At 42.2% G+C, this 20,541-nt stretch overlaps 1 protein-coding gene across 1 annotated transcript in view; it reads left to right on the top strand.

Annotated features, from left to right (window-relative positions):
• Positions 1–20,541, top strand: part of ncanb (neurocan b) — a 256,911-nt gene that overhangs the window by 1,204 nt on the left and 235,166 nt on the right. The gene's annotated exons all lie outside the window — the stretch shown is intronic.

The raw sequence follows: 20,541 nt of genomic DNA, 5'->3' as shown, positions 1-20,541 counted from the left end.
CTTCCATCCATCCATCCATACTCATCAATTCACTTAACTAGCTAAATTGAAGTACAACAGCAATTTACCCAACTTTAGCTAGCTAGCTGACTTGGAACTCCTTTCATCCAGGTATAGGTTTTGCTATCTAGCTAGCTGTTGTTAGCAAGCTAGCTACATCCATTTAACTGTTTTTTTTAGGTTATTTAAAACTCAATCCATCCATCAATTGATTCTTCTGTCATCTATCCATTCTTCCAGCCTTCCATCCACCCACCTATTCCTCTTGAACATCCATCCATCTACCTATTTGTCTTTCCATCCATCCATCCATCCATTCATCAATTCACTTAACTAGCTAAATTGAAGTACAACAGCAATTTACCCAACTTTAGCTAGCTAGCTGACTTGCAACTCCTTTCATCCAGGTATAGGTTTTGCTATCTGGCTAGCTGTTGTTAGCAAGCTAGCTACATCCATTTAACTTTTTTTTAGCTTATTTAAAACTCAATCCATCCATCAATTGATTCTTCTGTCATCTATCCATTCTCTCAGCCTTCCATCCACCCACAAGGAAACATCAGAAATGAAAGAAAGTGTTTTGCAAAAGTCAGCGCTCCCTTATTTCCTCATTCAAGCTTTCATGATGCTCAACCTCTTATATTCCACAAATCTCAACAACGATCTCCACTTATTACACGATTGTTAACATGCTCACTCAGCACATTTTAGCATTTAAACAGATCTTTCATTTTGCTCAATTATTTCGATCTTTTTTCACCAAGTGGCACTGTTGAGTTCTTCTTGGAACAGGACAGAACCTTCAGTTTTTTTTTTTTAAGTTCAGCATTTATAGCATGAACTGTTTGTTTGTAAACCTGCACAGAAATGTTGACTGCTGTCACAGTCTTGTTCCACGGACAGAGTGAGGAGATCATGTCTTCCTCATGCCATGAGGCTCTTTAACTCCATCCGGGGGAGTAAAAGCCCACATGAAACCCCACGCCCACATTTGCATATTACCTTATTTTTATTGCAGTGTGTATTTTCCGTAGCACTATTTAAATACTCTATGTCAACACATTATATTGGGTATTTCTGTATTCTATTTCTTTCATTTTGTCATTTTATTTTTCAACACAAGGATACTGCTGGAGGTGTGCATTTCCCTACGGGGATGGATAAAGTGTCTATCTATCTATCTCTATATCTATCTCTATATCTATCTATCTATCTATATATCTATCTATCTCTATCTGTCTCTCCTCTCTATCCATCTATCTGTCTGTCTCACCTTCTCTCTATCCATCTCTATCTGTCTGTCTCTCCTTCTCTCTATCCATCTCTATCTGTCTGTCTCTCCTCTCTATCCATCTATCTGTCCGTCTCTCCTTCTCTTTATCTATCTCTGTCTGTCTCTCCTTCTCTCTACCTATCTATCTCTGTCTGTCTCTCCTTCTCTCTACCTATCTATCTCTGTCTGTCTCTCCTTCTCTCTACCTATCTATCTCTGTCTGTCTCTCCTTCTCTCTACCTATCTGTCGCTCCTTCTCTCTATCCATCTATCTGTCTCTCCTTCTCTCTATCCATCTATCTGTCTCTCCTTCTCTCTATCCATCTGTCTGTCTGTCTCTCTATCTATCTATCCATCTGTCTGTCTGTCTCTCCTTCTCTCTATTCATCTATCTGTCTGTCTCTCCTTCTCTCTATCTATGTCTGTCTATCCTTCTCTCTATCTATCTGTCTGTCTATCCTTCTCTCCATCTGTCTGTCTATCCTTCTCTCCATCCATCTGTCTGTCTATCCTTCTCTCCATCCATCTGTCTGTCTATCCTTCTCTCCATCTATCTATATATCTCTCCTTCTCACTCTCTCCTTTTCTCCATCTATATACATCCCTTCCATCTATCTATCTATCTAGACATCTAGACATCTAGACATCTAGACATCTAAACATCTAGACATCTATCTATCTATCTATCTATCTATCTATCTATCTATCTATCTATCTATCTATCTATCTATCTATCTATCTATCTATCTATCTATCTATCTATCTATCTATCTATCTATCTATCTATCTATCTATCTATCTATCTATCTATCTATCTATCTATCTATCTATCTAGCTAGCTAGCTAGCTAGCTAGCTAGCTAGCTAGCTAGCTAGCTAGCTAGCTAGCTAGCTAGCCATCTAACTTTCATATTTTTAGCTAGCTAGCTAGCTAGCTAGCTAGCTAGCCATCTAACTTTCATATTTTTTGCTAGCTGTTTTTTTCTATCCATCTATAAGAACAAGAGAAAACCCTTACAATACAGCTCCTTTTAAGGTGCCTCATATACAAATAATGACAGATCAGGTCATCGTTTGCTGCTAGCAACATCTGTTCACTGTTGCTATTTATACAACTCGATAGGCTTCACATTACAGGGATTAAAGAACTTCATCATGATCTTCAGATTTTCTAAAAATGGTCCTCTATATTTTGGGATGAATACAATAGTAATGACTGTACCTAACAGTCCTTATTTATGTGACCTGGCTTACTATTCGTGTCTCTGAGTCGTCTGGCTCATCGATCAAGCTTTGTTTGAACAGTGAGCGCATGATCAACCATGTGCGGGCCTTTGTGTATCAATGACCCATCCGTATCACCGAGACCCTCATGCATTTGGGAGAGGGCCCGAAATTTGCATTGGTCCGGCTTTTGTCCGCGCTACGGATCACGACCTCCCTTCTCTCTGTGATTGTTTTTCTACAATCTGTTTCTTTGTCCCGATCCGTTTTTTTTCCCGGTGGTGACACCTCAAGAGGACTTGTTCTTTCTCTCTTCCCGTCCTCTTCTAGAGTCTTTACAGCATTGTTATCTACTCTTCTCATGAGGTTGCGGCCGTCACCTTTTTCTTCAATGACGCCGCGTTCTGCTCGGCTGAGCTAAGCGCGGTCCGGATACAGAGAGGTTCAATTTTACACTTGAATCTCGGCTACAAAAACGGGAACGGATATCAAAGATGTTGGTTTTTTTTTCCTGCATGTAGGAAATGTTCCTTTTGTAACTGCGGTGTACCCGTTCCACCAAGGATCCACATTCAGGCTTGACAGGATGATGAGGCTTTTATTACAGTTGCTGCAATGAGCGACACAACGTACACACACCGTGTGGTTAGCACCTCCGCTGGTTCTCAATATCGTTAGCAGCGCGCTGGAGACTGCTCAAAGCATATTGACATACTATCAGGGTTGGGTAGGGTTACTTTAACTGGATTACTTTCGGGGTGCGCCCTATAACCCGGTGCGCCTTATAGTGCGGAAAATACGGTAATCGGGTAATAATGACAAAGACTCAAAAGAAGCTACCAAAATTGATGACGCTACAAAACGTAAACGTACATTAAAAGCATCGTGGAAAGAGGAGTTCACATGGCTTGTAGCAGACGATTGCATGAATGGAGATGAGTCAATACAGGTACATACTGATGGCAGATGGAAAACAGCGATATCATATACATGCAATCAGGGTTGGGTAGGGTTACTTTAACTGGATTACTTTCAATTACTTTTGGATGACTCCAATACCAAATATGCTAATAAAAGACAAAAGAAACTAAATGTGAATAAAATGACTAAATTTTGTGCAAGCTTGGGGAGTAACGGCAAAAAATATGTTGGCAAGCTGTTTGGATTTATTTTCATTTTGTTTCTGTCGCATTTTATGTTAGTTTTGCCGGAGATCAAAGAGATCAAAGCCAGGAGAGAAAGCTTACCGCGTGTTGTGAGTAACGTTACTCACAGTTTTAATGGGGAAAGGAGCGCACACTCGATCCGGAGATAGTTGGTCTCGGGGGGTAGGTTCCGTGGCTAGCGATAACGGTGCCGGGAACGGAAAAAGTCAAAATCAAACAGATCGTGGCGGGAGCAAAACAGGAGCAAAAACACAGGAAAGACAGAGATTCTCAGACGCACCGACAAAAGGCGACTCACAGGACAGCGTTTAAGTAGTGACGGAGCAATCGGTCAACGAGCTTCAGCTGGTGTCCATGGGCGGGGCCAATTGGGCGCCATGGCAACCGTGACAAGTACTATGGATTGATTCAATGGATGGATGATACAATCCCTGTAACAGAGACCTATTATATATATTATTGCTACTTTTACATATATTTGTGTGCAGACTACATTAAAATTGCAAGCCTTAAGTTACTGATGGAAGTGTGTTGATATTGGTATTGATATTGGTATCGAGTATTGATAGCCAGAGCGAGTACATATGCAGCAAAATGTGGACTGGTATCAGTCAATTCGATATCTGGTGTTGGTACTCACAAAATGTTACCTTGAGACCTTGGATTAGAAGAAAGTTATTTATTACATTTGGAAAAATCACTTATTTCATTTAAAGGAGCTGTACAGAATTCGAAACTTTTCCGCTTATGGCTGCCATCTACTGGCTTGTGTTATCATTGCAGCTCGTATATGGTGGGTGTGCAATTACGTGCATTTCGGGCACGTATAAGCTTGTTTTTAATCTTATTTGGGGGTTTGGGTTGGCTTTTGGACTCTACTTGAAGAAGGCTTCTTCTCACTTTCACCATTTTCATTCGACAATAAAAAGTAGAAACAACAACAAAAAAATCTGAGGAAATGAGCATGACGACCTTTTCCAGCACTCCCCCAGCCCCATTCACCCTACCTAATGTGTTCCGCCCCAAACAGCTTTACTAAAAGTGAGATATAAGCCGATAGGGGCATTGGAAAGTAAAGCACAGGTGTCAGGACCGGATGGGAGACAGGGCCCACTTGCGTTACGTTTCCTACAAGTTTTATTGGAAGAGAGAGAAAGGGTTGCGGTGATTGCTGGACGCGGGAAGCAGGTCGCTCTGAAGGTGGAAGTGGATCTTTGTGTCAAGCAATGGCGGTGTCGAGAACGGAAAAACTAATCAATAGCCGGGACAGGAGATCAAAAACGTGGTCGGTGTCGTAAGCGAGTCAAAAGCCAGGAAAGGAGAGTAGATGTGGTCGGGGACAAAAAGAGGTCGAAATCCGGGACGGGAGAGTAGACGTGGTTAGTATCAAAAACGGGTCGAAGCCCGGGGACAGACAGGTGCAAAAACAGGAGTCGGGGTCAAAAAAGGCTTGCCTAGTGTTAACTGAGGTTCGCAGACGGACTGACAAACGGGGACAGAAAGGAGTGGGTTTAAATAGGGATAACGAGTCATTATAATGACTATGAGGTGCCTCATACAAAGATTCGCCACTCATCTTAAGCCCGTCCTATTGGCTATTCATGCTATCAATCGAATTGATTGACAGCTCTGCGTCCAGCCATTTCCCAGCATAGGCAAACGAGCCTGACTGGCTCAGGAAAGCGTTGGCTCCTATAATGATGCTTAAAAGTGGCTGAGCCATATTGATTCGGCAGTCACCACCAAAACTGAACAAATGAGCGGTGCAGCTGAGCCCCCAAAAAATCCTTAACAGCATGTTAATATTCATCAAGGGAGCCCCCTTCACACACACACACACACACCTCCCAAAAGCCACCCCGAATGTATTATTCAAAGGAAGCGTTTTGCCTGTTAAATACTCTAAATAAATAATGACATCTGGTAACTGTTTTGTCTGCTGAATTAATGAAAGTCAAGCAGTGATTGGAAGACGGATGCTTGGTATTGTATTTTATTCCTGCTGGTGTTTTTTGTGTGTGGTGTGCATCTTTCCCCTCTTTTGGTTTGCCGTTAACACCAAGGGTGTTAAAATAGACCCTGCTGCAAATATAAACTGTCATGATTACTGATGTGAGGCACCTGAGTCGGTTCCTTTGGCCTCGGACACTGATTGGCAGCTTGTCTTTTTAAACCCCCGTCTTCTTGTCACCCGTTGTCAGTCCGTCTGCAAACCTCAGCTCCCGCTAGGCAAGCCTTTTCGACCCTGACTCTCTCCTGCTCTGTTTCCCGTCTGTTTTCCGGCTCCGACCCCTTTTCTGATCTTGACTACGATTCTGGTCCCCTGTCCTCGGCTACTGATCTGTTTTTCCCCGCTCTCGGCTCTGCCTTCGCTCGCCACGGAAATACCACTTCCGCGTCTGAGTAACCGGCTCCCCACGATCAACGATCTACAGATCCTGTATACGACCCTTTCCCTCCTTCCTAATAAAACTAAGAGAAACGCACGCAAGTGGGTCCCGTCTTCGTTATGGTCCGGCCAATAAACATTTCAGGAAGCTGTCTTTTTAAATTGCGTTTTCATTCTGATGGCTTTTTTTGTGTGTCCTGTTTAAGAAAGAGCCCTAAAAATAAACGTGTTATCAGTCAGTTTGGCCGATTATGATTAGCATTGAGTTCGAAGAAACGGGAAAAAAACAGTCCTTTTTATTTATTCAAATAGGGCATGAATTAAAAGAATTCTCAAAAGAATTCACAGACTATTGCAAACTACAGACTATTATGGCAACATCCCCTGATCTAAAACCGACATGAGGGCAAGGAAAAACTCAAAAACATGTCAAGTCATGTTTATTTGCGACACACTTCATCACAATGATTCTCAAAGGGCTGCACAGACCACAGACTATTGCAAACTCCAGACTACTATGACACCATCCCCTGATCTAAAACCTACATGAGGGCAAGGAAAAACTGAAAGAAATCAAGTCAAGTCATGTTTATTTGCGACACCATTGATCACAAGGAGTCTCAAAGAGCTGAACAGACCACATACTATGACAGACTACAAACTATTATGACACAATCCCCCGATCTAAAACCTACATGAGGGCAAGGAAAACCCCCAAAACATCTCAAATCAAGTCCAGGCTTGTTAAAATTGTGACACGCTTAATTACAAGAATTCTCAAAAGACTTCGCAGACCACAGACTATTGCAAACTACAGACTATTATGACACCATCCCCTGATCTAAAACCGACATTAGGGCAAGGAAAAACTCAAAAACATGTCAAGTCATGTTTATTTGCGACGCCCTTAATCACAAGGAGTCTCAAAGGGCTGCACAGACCATGCAAACTACGGACTATTATGACACCATCCCCTGATCTAAAACCGACATGAGGGCAAGGAAAAACTCAAAAACATGTCAAGTCATGTTTATTGGCGACACACTTCATCACAATGATTCTCAAAGGGCTGCACAGACCACAGACTATTGCAAACTCCAGACTACTATGACATCATCCCCTGATCTAAAACCTACATGAGGGCAAGGAAAAACTGAAAGAACTCAAGTCAAGTCATTTTTATTTGCGACGCCCTTAATCACAAGGAGTCTCAAAGGGCTGCACAGACCACAGATTATTGCAAACTACAGACTATTATGACACCATCCCCTGATCTAAAACCGACATGAGGGCAAGGAAAAACTCAAAAACATCTCAAGTCATGTTTATTTGTGACACACTTCATCACAAGGAGTCTCAAAGGGCTGCACAGACTATGGATTATTGCAAACTCCAGACTACTATGACACCATCCCCTGATCTAAAACCGACATGAGGGCAAGGAAAAACTCAAAAACCTCAACAAAAAAGCATATCTGCCCCGAAGGGTGTGGAAAATCAAAGTATAGCAATATAATTGACTGATCGTGACAATGATACAATAGTCAAAACTATTGTAAAACTGGCATCCTTTGTCATCTCCTTTGCACGTGTTCGAATGCCAAAACACAATAAACTTGATGATTGAATGAATCTATTTTTTTGTGGTGAAACAACATTATATTTTATTTTCTATAGAAAATTGCTATAAAAAAATCCATTATTTTTTATCAGGTTTAGTTATGTAACCTAAACAAAGCAGTCCTTTTATATCAATACGCCTTATAGTCAGGTGCGCCCTATACATGATAAAATATTTCACAAAAAACAATTTTGGGATGTGTGCCTCATCATCTCAAATTTTACTTCTATTACCGTTTATTTTGTTTTTTTAATGTATTTTAACCGTTGTGTGAGTGTGTGTGCTACGTATTTCCGGTTGTTAGGCGGGGATAATGGAGGGGATTTTATCGCATACCTTTCAACCTGTACGTTTTTGCCGTACAAAGAGCTTTTATGATGCATTTTAAGACGTGTACGGAAAAACGCAAATTTGTCAATTATGGCTACCATCCGGTATACACCGACTATCACGAAACAGCAAATCGATCAAGTCAAACGAGTTCGCCGCGGTAGCCTCTATCTCAGTATCGTTTTTTTCACTGCAAACGAAGCGAGCGGTTTGATGCTACTGTGCGCATGCGTCTGCCGCCCGGGGATTTCCCATCATGCATCATTCAACATCGGATTTCATGTGGTTGTTGTGTAGTAAAAGGAAGTCCGTCTCTTTTTAGAGAACCGGCTTTTTCGGCTCAACTCAAATGGCTCACTTGCTTTGATGCATTATATTACGAATGATGATGTTGTATGAAGAAGTTAAGAAAAAATGGAAGTATAAAAGGAGGAAATTAAAAGAGACCGGTTTGTGGTGATCCCTTTAATCAGAAGATTACCAACAATAATTTAAAGTTTTGCTTTTGACATTGTGGACCATGATATCTTACAAGGACGGTTGGAAAAATGGATTGGTCTCTCAGGAACCGTCCTCTGATGGTTCAGATCCTATCTCTCAGGACGCACTGTGTTAAATACGGTGAAATGACATCTGAGCCCTTTGTTGTTACCTGTGGTGTTCCGCAGGGTTCAGTACTTAGCCCCCTTCTATTCAGCATTTACATGCTTCCATGAGGTGATATTATTCGCAAGTATAATATCAGTTTCCATTGCTACGCAGATGACACTCAACTATATCTTCCGATGGAGGAATCTGCCACACCAAATTGTGGAAATTTGGAGGCCTGCCTCACTGAGATAAGAGAGTAGATATCACTCAACTTCTTGCGCCTTAACTCTGAAAAGACCGAAATATTAGTTATTGGTCCGCTACGGTTTACCTTTTCAAGCCCAGTCCTGTCACTCTCCAGTTGTCAGTCCGTCAGCGAACATCTGTTGTTACAAGGCAAGCATTTTGACCCTGACTCCCTCCTGTCCCGCTTTTGCACCCGTTTTTTTCACCCCTCCGTTCCTGATCTCCCCGTTTGTCTCCGGCTCCGACTTGATTACGACCACGCTTGCTCTCCCGTCCCGGCTTACGACCCGTTGTTGATCCCGACCACTGATTGGTGCTGATTGGCTCCCTGTCACTATTTGAACCAAGTCCCTTCAATCCCCTGTTGTCAGTCCGTCTGCGACAGGTATGTCATCGTCTTATTGTACACTGCATTCGTTTATACAGCAGTGCTTTCCAAATAAATTTGCTTTGATAATCCCGTGCGCCTTATAGTCCAGAAAATACGGTAAAAGAAGCACAGCAGTGTTTGTTTCATACAACCGGTGGGCTTTAAGGAGCGAATAAGTCGAGTATGGCAATGTGTACAGATGGCTTTATGCTTTCCCACTCGAGGGCGGCCAACCCCCAAGAGGACAAGTGCATCTGTCCATGTGCGCATGTGTGAGCATGGAATCCATTTGCGGAGACACAAAGGAATCCGATGTTGTTTTATTCGGTCAATAAAAGAAAGGGGAGGACTGAGAAAACCAAAGCCGGGATGTCATTAAAGGGGTACGGACTTTGAATTTCTTCGTAAAGATGCTTCAGTGTTATGTTTTGTATGTTTAAGGTTTAAAGAAGTAACCTGTATTGTTTTGTACTGGAAAATAAACATGTCATGAAATAATATGCTGAAAAAAGAAAAGTTCAACTTACTTTTGGAAGATGGGCTTCAAGAGTTAGGCGATTTCTTCCTCAGTGGTAAAAAGTTTTTGTCGTGATTATTGATGTGACTCACCTCATCTCATTAGCCGTACCGCTTATCCTCATTAGGGTCGCGGGGGGGCTGGAGCCTATCCCAGCCATCTCCGGGCAGTGGGCAGGGGACACCCTGAACTGGTTGCCAGCCAATCGCAGGGCACACAGGGACAGACAACTCATTCGCTCATTCACACCTAGGGACAATTTAGACCGGCCAATTCACCTGAAATGCATGTTTTTGGAATGTGGGAGGAAACCGGAGTGCCCGGAGGAAACCCACGCAAGCACGGGGAGAACATACAAACTCCGCACAGGAAGTCTGGAGCTGGATCTGAACCCACGACAGGTTCCCATGACATGAACTGTGCCGCACAAGCGCTAACCACTGCCCTGCCGTGCTGCCATGTGACTCACCTGTGCCCGCTCATTTAGCGCCCACCTGCCGCGGGTTCTGATTGGCTCCCTGTTACTATTTGAACCCAGTCCTGTCAATCCCCTGTTGTCAGTCCTTCTGTGAACCTCAGTGTAACTAGGCAAGCCTTTTTTGACCCTGACTCCAGCCTGTCCCGTTTTTGCTCCCGTCTGTCTCCGGCTTCGATCCGTTTTGATCCTGACCACGTCTGTTCTCCCGTCCCGGCTTACGACTTCTTTTTGTCCCCGACTATGTCTACTCTCCCGTTCCCGACCACGTTTTTCTCTCCTGTCCCGTTTTTCCGTCCCGGTATTGTATGAATGAGCGAGTGAGTTGCCTGTCTCTGTGTGCCCTGCGACTGGCTGGCAACCAGTTGAGGGTGTCCCCTGCCCACTGCCCGAAGATGGCTAAGATGGGCTCCAGCCCCCCCGCGGCCCTACTGAGGATAAGCGGTGGAGATAATGGATGGATGGATGGATGGATGAGTTAGGACACAGGTGCCAAACAGGCGGCCCGCGGGCCAGATCAGGCCTGCTAAGGGATTAAATCCGGCCTGCGAGACAATACTCAGAGAAGCGCAAGAGAAAAACAAGCTGCAGGTTGAAATGTGTCAACTTGATGTTGCCAAAGCCAGGTTCCTCTCACAAAGACACTGTACTTGTATTTATTTATTTATTTATTTATTTATTTATTTATCTTTATCTCTCTCTCTCTCTTTCTCTCTCTCTCTCTTTCTCTCTCTCTCTCTCTCTCTCTCTCTCTTCCACCCCTTTTCTCCCACTCTCTGTCTCTTTCACTCTGTGTTTCTCTTTTTCTCTTCCTTTGTTCCATTGTTGCTCTCTCTGTGTCTTTTTAACTTCTTTTGTCAACTTCCTTTTTTTCCTTTTCTCTCTTTTCCCTTTCTCTCTTCCTACCCTTCGCGCTTTCTTTTCTTTTTCTCTCCTTCTGTCTTTCTATTTCTCTTTGGATTTCTTTCTTCCTCTCCCTTTCTTTTCCCCCTCTCTCACGACTTTTTATCTTTTGTTTCCAACGCTCTCTCCCTCTCTTTTTCTTTCTTTGTCCCACCCTCTCTCCTTTTCTCTCCCTCTTTCTCTTATTTCTTTATCTCTCTTTTTCTCTTCCTTTGTTGCTCTTTGTCTCTTTTCTCTTTCTCTCTTCCTACCCTTCGCTCTTTCTTTTCTCTTTTCTCTCCTTCTGTCTTTCTATTTCTCTTTGGATTTCTTTACTCCTCTTCCTTTCTTTTCCCCCCTCTCTCATGACTTTTTATCTTTTGTTTCTCAAGCTCTCTCCCTCTCTCTCTTTTTCTTTCTTTGTCCCGCCCTCTCTCCTTTTCTCTCCCTCTTTCTCTTATTTCTTTATCTCTCTTTTTCTCTTCCTTTGTTGCCCTTTGTCTCTTTTCTCTTTCTCTCTTCATACCCTTTCGCGCTTTCTTTTCTCTTTTCTCTCCTTCTGTCTTTCTATTTCTCTTTGGATTTCTTTCTTCCTCTCCCTTTCTTTTCCCCCTCTCTCAGGATTTTTTATCTTTTGTTTCTCATGCTCTGTCTCTCTCTCTCTCTCTCTCTCTCTCTCTCTCTCTCTCTCTCTCTCTCTCTCCTCTCTCTCTCTCTCTCTTTTTATTTCTTTGTCCCGCCCTCTCTCCTTTTCCCTCCCTCTTTCTCTTATTTCTTTATCTCTCTTTTTCTCTTCCTTTGTTGCTCTTTCTCTCTTTTCTCTTTCTCTCTTCATACCCTTTCGCACTTTCTTTTCTCTTTTCACTCCTTCTGTCTTTCTATTTCTCTTTGGATTTCTTTTCTTCCTCTCCCATTCTTTTCCCCCTCTCTCACGACTTTTTATCTCTTTTGTTTCCAACGCTCTCTCCCTCTCTCTCTCTCTTTTTCTTTCTTTGTCCCGCCCTCTCTCCTTTTCCCTCCCTTTTTTCTCTTTTATTCATCTCTCTTTTTCTTTCCCTTTAATCTACTAGTCCGGCCCCCGTTAGGTAGTTTTTTCTATCGTGTGGCCCCCGAGGTAAAATGAGTTTGACACCCTTGTTTTAAACCAGGGGTGTCAAACATGCGGCCCGGGGGCCAGATCAGGCCCGTTAAGGGATTGAATCCGGCCCGTGAGACAACGCTCAGAGAAGCGAAAGAGAAAAACGAGCTGCAGGTCTAAATATGTCCACTTGATGTTGCCAAAACCGGGTGTGTCTCACAAAGACGGTGTACTTGAATCTATTTCTTTCTCTCTCTCTCTCTCTCTTTTCCTCCCTTTTTCTCTCACTCTGTCTCTCTCTCTCTTTCACTTTCTGTGTCTCTTTTTCTTTGTTTCTCTTTGTCTCTTTCTCTCTCTGTGTCTTTTTACCTTCTTTTGCTCTCTATTCCATTTTTCCTTTTCTCTCTTTTGCTCTCTCCTGCTTTCCCCTTCTCTCCTTCTCCCATTCTCTTTCTCTCCCTCTCTTTTCTCTTCTTCCCTCTTTCTCTCTTTCTATTTATCTTTGGATATCATTCTTTCTCTCTCTTTCTTTCCCCCTCTCTCACTATTTGTCTTTATATCTTTTTTGTTTCTCACATTCTCTCTCCCTCTCTCTTCTCTCTCTTTCTCCCTTTCTCCCTTTCATTGTCCCACCCTCTCTCTTTTTCTCTCCTTCACTTTGTCTTATTTCTTTCTCTCTCTCTCTCAAAGCCAATTTACTCGTCGATGGAATAAAACAGGTCTGAGTCCGACAGTTATTCGTTTTTAACTAGAGTAAAACCTTCCGACGAGGGTTGATACAATAAATGTAGGTCCGACAATTAAGATCGTTAAGACATTTAAAAACGAATAAAGTTTCCTTCAAATCCATCCTTGAAACATAAATAAGCCAATAGAACAGGGGTGTCAAACTCATTTTACCTCGGGGGCCACACGATAGAACAAACATTCTCTCAGGGGCCGGACTAGTATACTAGAGAGAAAGAAAAAGAGAGAAAGAAATAAGACGAAGCGAAGGAGAGAAAAAGAGAGAGGGTGGGACAATGAAAGAAAGAAAGGGAGAAAGAGAGAGAGAAGAGAGAGGGAGAGAGAATGTGAAATACAAAAAAAGATATAAAGACAAATAGTGAGAGAGGGGGAAAGAAAGAGAGAGAAAGAATGATATCCAAAGAGAAATAGAAAGTGAGAAAGAGGGAAGGAGAGAAAAGAGAAGGAGAGAAAGAGAGAATGGGAGAAGGAGAGAAGGGGGAAGCAGGAGAGAGCGAAAGAGAGAAAAGGAAAAATGGAAGAGAGAGCAAAAGAAGGTAAAAAGACAGAGATAGAAAGAGACAAAGGGAAACTAAGAAAGAGAAAGAGACAAAGAAAGTGAAAGAGAGAGAGACACAGAGAGTGAGAGAAAAAGGGAGGAAAAGAGAGAGAGAGAGAATGTGAGAAACAAAAAAGATATCAAGACAAATTGTGAGAGAGGGGGAAAGAAAGAGAGAGAAAGAATGATATCCAAAGAGAAATAGAAAGAGAGAAAGAGGAAAGGAGAGAAAAGAGAAGAAGAGAAAGAGAGAATGGGAGAATACCAGATACCGGGCAGAGTCAATACACAAGTCTTGTGGGTGCATAGGTTTGTTGACGGACTGACAAAGGGTGAGTGAGAGCACTGATCTTAAATAGGAGGGAAGCCAATCAAGCAATGAGCTGCAGCTGGCGCCAAATCAAACAGAGAGAGACACAGAGAGTGAGAGAAAAAGAGAGAGAGAGAGTGTGAGAGAGAGAAAAAGGGAGGAAAAGAGAGAGAGAGAGAGAGAAAAAAAAAAGAAAGAAATACAAGTACAGTGTCTTTGTTGGAGGCACCTGGCTTTGGCAACATCAAGTTGACATATTTCAACCTGCAGCTTGTTTTTCTCTTGCACTTCTCTGAGCGTTGTCTCGCGGGGCGGATTCAATCCCTTAGCGGGCCTGATCTGGCCCCCGGGCCGCACGTTTGACACCCCTGCAATAGAAGAATTGTAAAATTTCCGCAGTAGGTGCAGGTTGGCGATATTCTTGTTTGGAGATCCGAAGAGCAGGGAATTAAAACCAACTGAACAATATAAGTGAAATAAACTTAAAGTTTTACGAAAAGTAAGAATACGTTGTCACCCTGGAAACGGCAAACCACTTCCAGGGGACTTAAGGTATTTAAGAACTAGTACCGGAACAGGATCAGGACCCAATCGCATAACGTTTCTCACACAAGCTTTTATTATACGGGAAACGGGGAGTCATTTATACCAATTGCCCGAGTAGATATCGGACAGATGGGGTCGATACCGGACAGGACGGGACAGACAGGATTGATATCGAAGCAGGATATCGAAATTTAACAGGACAAACTAGACGGGAACGAGAACTGGAGAGAACAATAAACAGGACAAAAATAGACGGTAACCATACCAGACAGGAAGCAGAAAACCGGATAGAGTCAAAACACACGTCTTGCGGGGCAGAGGTTCGTTGACGGACTGACAACAAAAGAGTGAGAGCACCGAGCTTAAATAAAAGCAAAGCCAATCTGTCAACGAGCCGCAGCTGGCCCCACACGGGCGGGGCCAATTGGGCGCCATGGCAACCGTGACCGTAAGTACCTTCAAATTCATTCTTAAACCCACAGTGAGCCAATGGAATGGTTGTAGAACTGCTGTGGAATTCGGCAGTTGGTGCAGGTTTGTGATATTCTTGTTTGGAAATCCGGAGAGCAGGGAATTAAAACAATCTAAACAAGAGGCTGTCATGATTACCGATGTGATGCACCTGTGCCCGCTCCTTTGGCGGCAACTGGCTCAGACTCTGATTGGCTCCTGTCACTACTTAAACCCACGTCTATCAGTTATCTGTTGTCAGTCCGTCAGCGAACCGAGGTTTACTCAAGGCAAGCTTTTCAACCCTGACTCACTCCTGTTTTTGCTCCCGTCTGTTTCCCGGCTTCGCCTCTTTTTTTTATCTTGACACGTCTACTATCCTCTCCTGGCTTTCGACTCGTTGCTGCTCCCGATCACGTTTCTTTGCTCTCCTGTCCCGGCTACTGACCCTTTTTTTCCGTTCTGACACCGCCATCGCCCGCCATGAAATTATTCTTATTTTTCATTTCTTGCTCTTTCTTTTATTTCTTGGCTCTTTCTGTCTTTCTCTCTCTTCTCTCTCTCCCTCTAGCTTTTTCTCTTGCTCTTTCTCTTCTATCTTTGCACTTTCTGTCTTTCTATCTCTCTTCTCTCTTTTTTTCTCCTTTTTTAAAAAAATCCTTTAAAAAAAAAATCTCATTGTGTTTATTTTTTCCGAGCTGTTACTTTTTTCTTTTTGTTCTCTATTGACTTTTTTCCTTTCCTTTTTTAATTTTCTTTTTTTCTGGCTTTTTTTCTAAATTTAAACACCAACTTTTTCTTCTTTTTTTTTTTTTTCTACTTTTTTTTTTAAATTCCTTTAAAAAAAATCTCATTGTGTTTATTTTCTCCTTGCTGTTCCTTTTTTCTTTTTGTTCTCTATTTACTTTTTTCCTTTCCTTTTTTAATTTTCTTTTTTTCTGGCTTTTTTTCTAAATTTAAACACCAACTTTTTCTTCTTTTTTTTTTCTACTTTTTTTTTTAAATTCCTTTAAAAAAAATCTCATTGTGTTTATTTTCTCCTTGCTGTTCCTTTTTTCTTTTTGTTCTCTATTTACTTTTTTTCCTACATTTCTTTCTTTTCTTTTTTTCTGGCTTTTTTCTAAATTTTTCCCTCTTTTTTTCTCTTCCTTTTGTTGCTTTTTTTCTCAGCTTTTCAATATTTTTTTATGTTGGTATTTTTTTTCTTTTTTTTTATTCCCCCCTTCCTTTAAGTCATTTTGTGCATCATTTTACATAATATTTGGTCATGTAGGGATTAACGGAGCAAAAACAACCAGAAGAGCCGTTTAGGACCCGAAAGAGCCGGTTCTTTTGAGTGAGCCGAGCCGAAGAAGCCGGTTCTCGAAAAACTCTACTAACTTTACTCAACTTGGTTCTACTTCGACCTTGACTTCAAAATACCGCATTTAGGACACAACGTCAGGGGAACCCGTGTATTTTTACCATCATGCACTGCAACTTTGACTTAAGTCGCTTCTTAATTAGCAATTTTGAGCCCTGATTTTTGTGCGCTGGCTAGATTTTCTTGTGCGCTGAGAATGTGCGAGCAGTGCGCAATTGCGCACGCGCGCAGTTTAGAGGGAACATGCGTTATATGCATTTGCGGGGCTACGCCCCTGCCCTTATCTGCGAAGTTTTCATAGGCTGTTAGGGGTTGTGGATCCGTCGCTGAGAGAAGCGCAGGAGAAAAATGAGCTGCAGTTTGAAGTCTGTCCACTTGATGTCGCCAAAGCCAGGCGTGGCTGTTGCTGGATCCCTCTCTCTCTTTCTCTCCTCTCTCCACATTTTCTCTCTTTCATTGCTCGTTCATCTCTTTTTTCCGTTTTATGTTTGTCTTATCTATCTTTTGTCTCTCTCTCTCACTCCTCTCCATCCCTCGCTATCTCCTTTACTCTCTTTCTCTCCTTTTCTTCTCTCCTTTCTCTTTCTATGTTTTTTTCTTCCTCCTCTCTTATCCTGACTTTCTCTCTCACTTCCTCTGTCAATGTCTCTGTTTTTTCTCTCTTTTTCTCTTTCTGTTTCTCTCACATTTTTGTTGTTGTCTTTGTTTCTTATCTCTTTCTGTCTCTCTGTACTTTTTACTATTTCTCTTTGTCTATCTCTATTTTCCCCTTACTCTCACTCTCTGTCAATGTCTCGGTTTCTTCTTTTTTCTTTCTTTGTCTTTCACCCTTTTCTCTGTCTCTGTCTCTTTTTCTCTCTCTCTCTCTCTCTCTCTCCTTCCCCTCTCATTCATCCCTCCTCTTTTTCTCTCTCTCTTTCATCCATTTTATCTTTGTCTTGCCTCGCTTTCGTCTCTCTTTCGATTCTCTCTCCCGTCTCTCTCCTCTCTCTTCCCTTTCTCTCTTGATGTCTCTCTTACCCTCCTCTTTCTCATTCAATCTCCCCTTTTCTCTTTCTCTTTTTCTCTCACTCTCTTTATCTTACATTCTCTCTCAATGTATCTGTTTCTTCTCATTTGTATCTCATATTGTCTATCACTCTGTGTCTTTTCTCTCTCTTCCTCTCTTTTCTCTTGCTCTCTCTCTCTCACTCTTTCTCTTCTATCTTCGCTCTTTCTGTCTTTGCCTCTCTTCTCTCTTTCTCTTTATCTCTCTCCTACCCTCCTCTTTCTCATTCAATCTCCCCTTTTCTCTTCCTCTCTTTTTTAACTCTCTCACTTACTTTTTCTGTTTATGTATTTGTTTCTTCTCACTTTTTATCCCTCTGTATCTTCTCTTTCTCTCTCTCTCTTTCTCTTACATTCTCTCTCAATGTATCTATATCTTCTCACTTTTGATCTCTTATCGTCTATCTGTGTCTTTTTTCTCTTTTCTCTCTCTCTCTTTATTTCTCTCTCTCGCTTTTTCTCTTCTATGTTTACTCTTTCTGTGTTTCTTTCTCTTCTCTCTCCCTCCCTCTATCTTTCTCTCTTTATGTATTTGTTTCTTCTCACTTTTTATCCCTCTGTATTTTCTCTTTTTCGCTCTCTCTCTTTTGCTTACATTCTCTCTATGTATCTGTTTCTTCTCACTTTCTATCTCTTATTGTCTATCCCTGTGTCTTTTCTCCCTCTTTCTCTCTCTTATCTCTCTCTTATCTCTCTCTCCCTCTTCCTTTCTCTCTCTCGCTTTTTCTCTTCTATTTTTGTTCTTTCTGTCTTTCTCTCTCTCTTCTCTCTCTCTTTCTCTCTCTCCCTTGCTCTTTCTTTTATTTCTTTTATTTCTTTGCTTTTTCTGTCTTTCTCTTCTCTCTCTCTCCCTCTATCTTTCTCCCTCGCTCTTTCTCTTCTATCTTTGCTCTTTCTGTCTTTCTCTCTCTCCTCTCTCTCCCTCTTCCTCTTTCTTTCTCTCTCTTGCTCTTTCTCTTCTATCTTCGCTCTTTCTGTCTTTCTAGCTATCTTCTCCCTCTCTCTTTTTTTCTCTCTTTTCTCTCTTTCTCCCTCTTCTTTTCTCTTTCTGGCTTTTTCTCTTCTATTTTTGCTCTTTCCGTCTTTCTCTCTCTCCTCTCTCTCCCTCTTCCTCTTTCTTTCTCTCTCTTGCTCTTTCTCTTCTATCTTCGCTCTTTCTGTCTTTCTAGCTATCTTCTCCCTCTCTCTTTTTTTCTCTCTTTTCTCTCTTTCTCCCTCTTCTTTTCTCTTTCTGGCTTTTTCTCTTCTATTTTTGCTCTTTCCGTCTTTCTCTCTCTTCTCTCTCTCTCTCTTTCTTTCTCTCTCTTGCTCTTTCTCTTCTATCTTCGCTCTTTCTGTCTTTCTAGCTATCTTCTCCCTCTCTCTTTTTTTCTCTCTTTTCTCTCTTTCTCCCTCTTCTTTTCTCTTTCTCGCTTTTTCTCTTCTATTTTTGCTCTTTCCGTCTTTCTCTCTCTTCTCTCTCTCTCTCTTTCTTTCTCTCTCTTGCTCTTTCTTTTATTTCTTTTATTTCTTTGCTCTTTCTCTCTTTCTCTTCTCTCTCTCTCTCTATCTTTCTCTCTTGCTCTTTCTCTTCTATCTTTGCTCTTTCTGTCTTTCTCTCTCTCCTCTCTTCCTCCCTCTTTCTTTCTCTCTCTCGCGCTCTTTTTGTCTTTCGATCTCTCTTCTCTCTCTCTCTTTTTTCTCTCTCTTTTCTTTTCTTTGCTCTTTCTGTCTCTTTATCTCTTTTCTCTCTTTCTTTTTCTCTGTCTCTCTTCCTTGCCTTTGCCCTTTTTGGCTCTCTATTTCTTTTTATCTCTCTTTCTCAGAGAAGGGTTTTCCTACCACGTGGCCCCAGAACTGAAACGAAATAGCCTCCGATAACAGATACAAACACACGTGATTTTTGAGGAAGAAATTTGCAGGTCTCATCAATGAACACGTCGGTCAAATATATATACGCTGACTCACTAAATCGGTAGAATTGAACAGGACTGCGGCGGATAGGCCATAAATCTTGATGTGGTAGCGAAAAGGCAATAACTTTAAAGCAGCCCGTGCTAGCCTTTATGGACATTACACAGACGTTGCTTTTGGAATTCCAACAACTCTGCCCTTTACCCGTCCAGCTTTCCGATTAAAAAGCAGAAATGGCTATTTTTACACAACAACCAGAGAAGCACAAGAGATAAACAAGCTGCAACTTGATGTTGCCAAAGCGGCGCAGTGGTTAGCACGTGTGCGGCACAGTTCTAAGGTCTTGGGAACCTCCTGTGTGGGTTCAAATCCAGCTGCCGGACTTACTGTACGGAGTTTGTATGTTCTCCCCCGTGCTTGCGTGGGTTTCCTCCGGGCACTCCGGTTTCCTCCCACGTTCCAAAGACATGCATTTTAGATGGATTGGCTGGTCCAAATTGTCCCTAGGTGTGAATGAGCGAATGAGTTGTCTGTCCCCGTGTGCCCTGCGATTGGCTGGCAACCAGTTCAGGGTGTCCCCTGCCCACTGCCCGATGATTGCTGGGATGGGCTCCAGCACCCCCGCGACCCTACTGAGGATAAGCGGTGCAGATAATGAGATGAGATGTTGCCAAAGCCAGGTGGCTCTCACAAAGACACTGTACTTGTATTTCTCTCTCTCTCTCTTTCTCATCTTTCTCTCTCTCTCTCTCTCTCCCACCCCTTTTCTCCCACTCTCTCTCTGTCTCACTCTCTGTGTCTCTTTTTCTCTTCCTTTGTGTTCTCTTTCTCTCTCTGTGTCTTCTAACCTCTTTTGCTCCAACTGTTTTCCTTTTCTCTCTCTCTCTCTCTCTCTCTCTCTCTCTCTCTCTCTCTCTCTCTCTCTCTCTCTCTCTCTCTCTTTCTCTTTCTCTTTCTCTTTCTCTTTCTCTTTCTCTTCTCTTTCTCTTTCTCTTTCTCTTTCTCTTTCTCTTTCTCTTTCTCTTTCTCTTTCTCTTTCTCTTTTCTCCCTCTACCTCCATCGTTTCTACCCCTTTTCTCCCACTCTGTCTCTTTCACTCTCTGTGTCTCTTTTTCTCTTCCTTTGTTGCTCTTTGTCTCTCTCTCTCTGTGTCTTTTTAACTTATTTTGCTCTAACTTCCTCTTTCCCTTTTCTCTCTTTTCTTTTTCTCTCTTCCTACCCTTTGTGCTTTCTTTTTCTCCTTCTCTCCTTCTGTCTTTCTATCTCTCTTTGGATTTCTTTCTTCCTCTTCCTTTATGTTCCCCCTCTCTCACGACTTCTCTTTTTATCTCTTTTGTTTCTCACACTCTCTCCCCCCTCTCTCTCTTTCTTTTCCACCCCATTTTCTCCCACTCTGTGTCTCTGTCTCTTTCACTCTCTGTGTCTCTCTTTTTCTCTTCCTTTGTTGCTCTTTGTCTTTTTCTCTCTCTGTGTCTTTTAACCTTT

This window comes from Urocampus carinirostris, chromosome 12, assembly GCF_059441175.1.
Source record: "Urocampus carinirostris isolate Australia breed hairy pipefish chromosome 12, RoL_Ucar_1.0, whole genome shotgun sequence".
Lineage (NCBI taxonomy): Eukaryota > Metazoa > Chordata > Actinopteri > Syngnathiformes > Syngnathidae > Urocampus > Urocampus carinirostris.
Note: the sequence above shows the minus strand (reverse complement) of the source record. Positions and strands in the feature narration are given on the sequence as shown.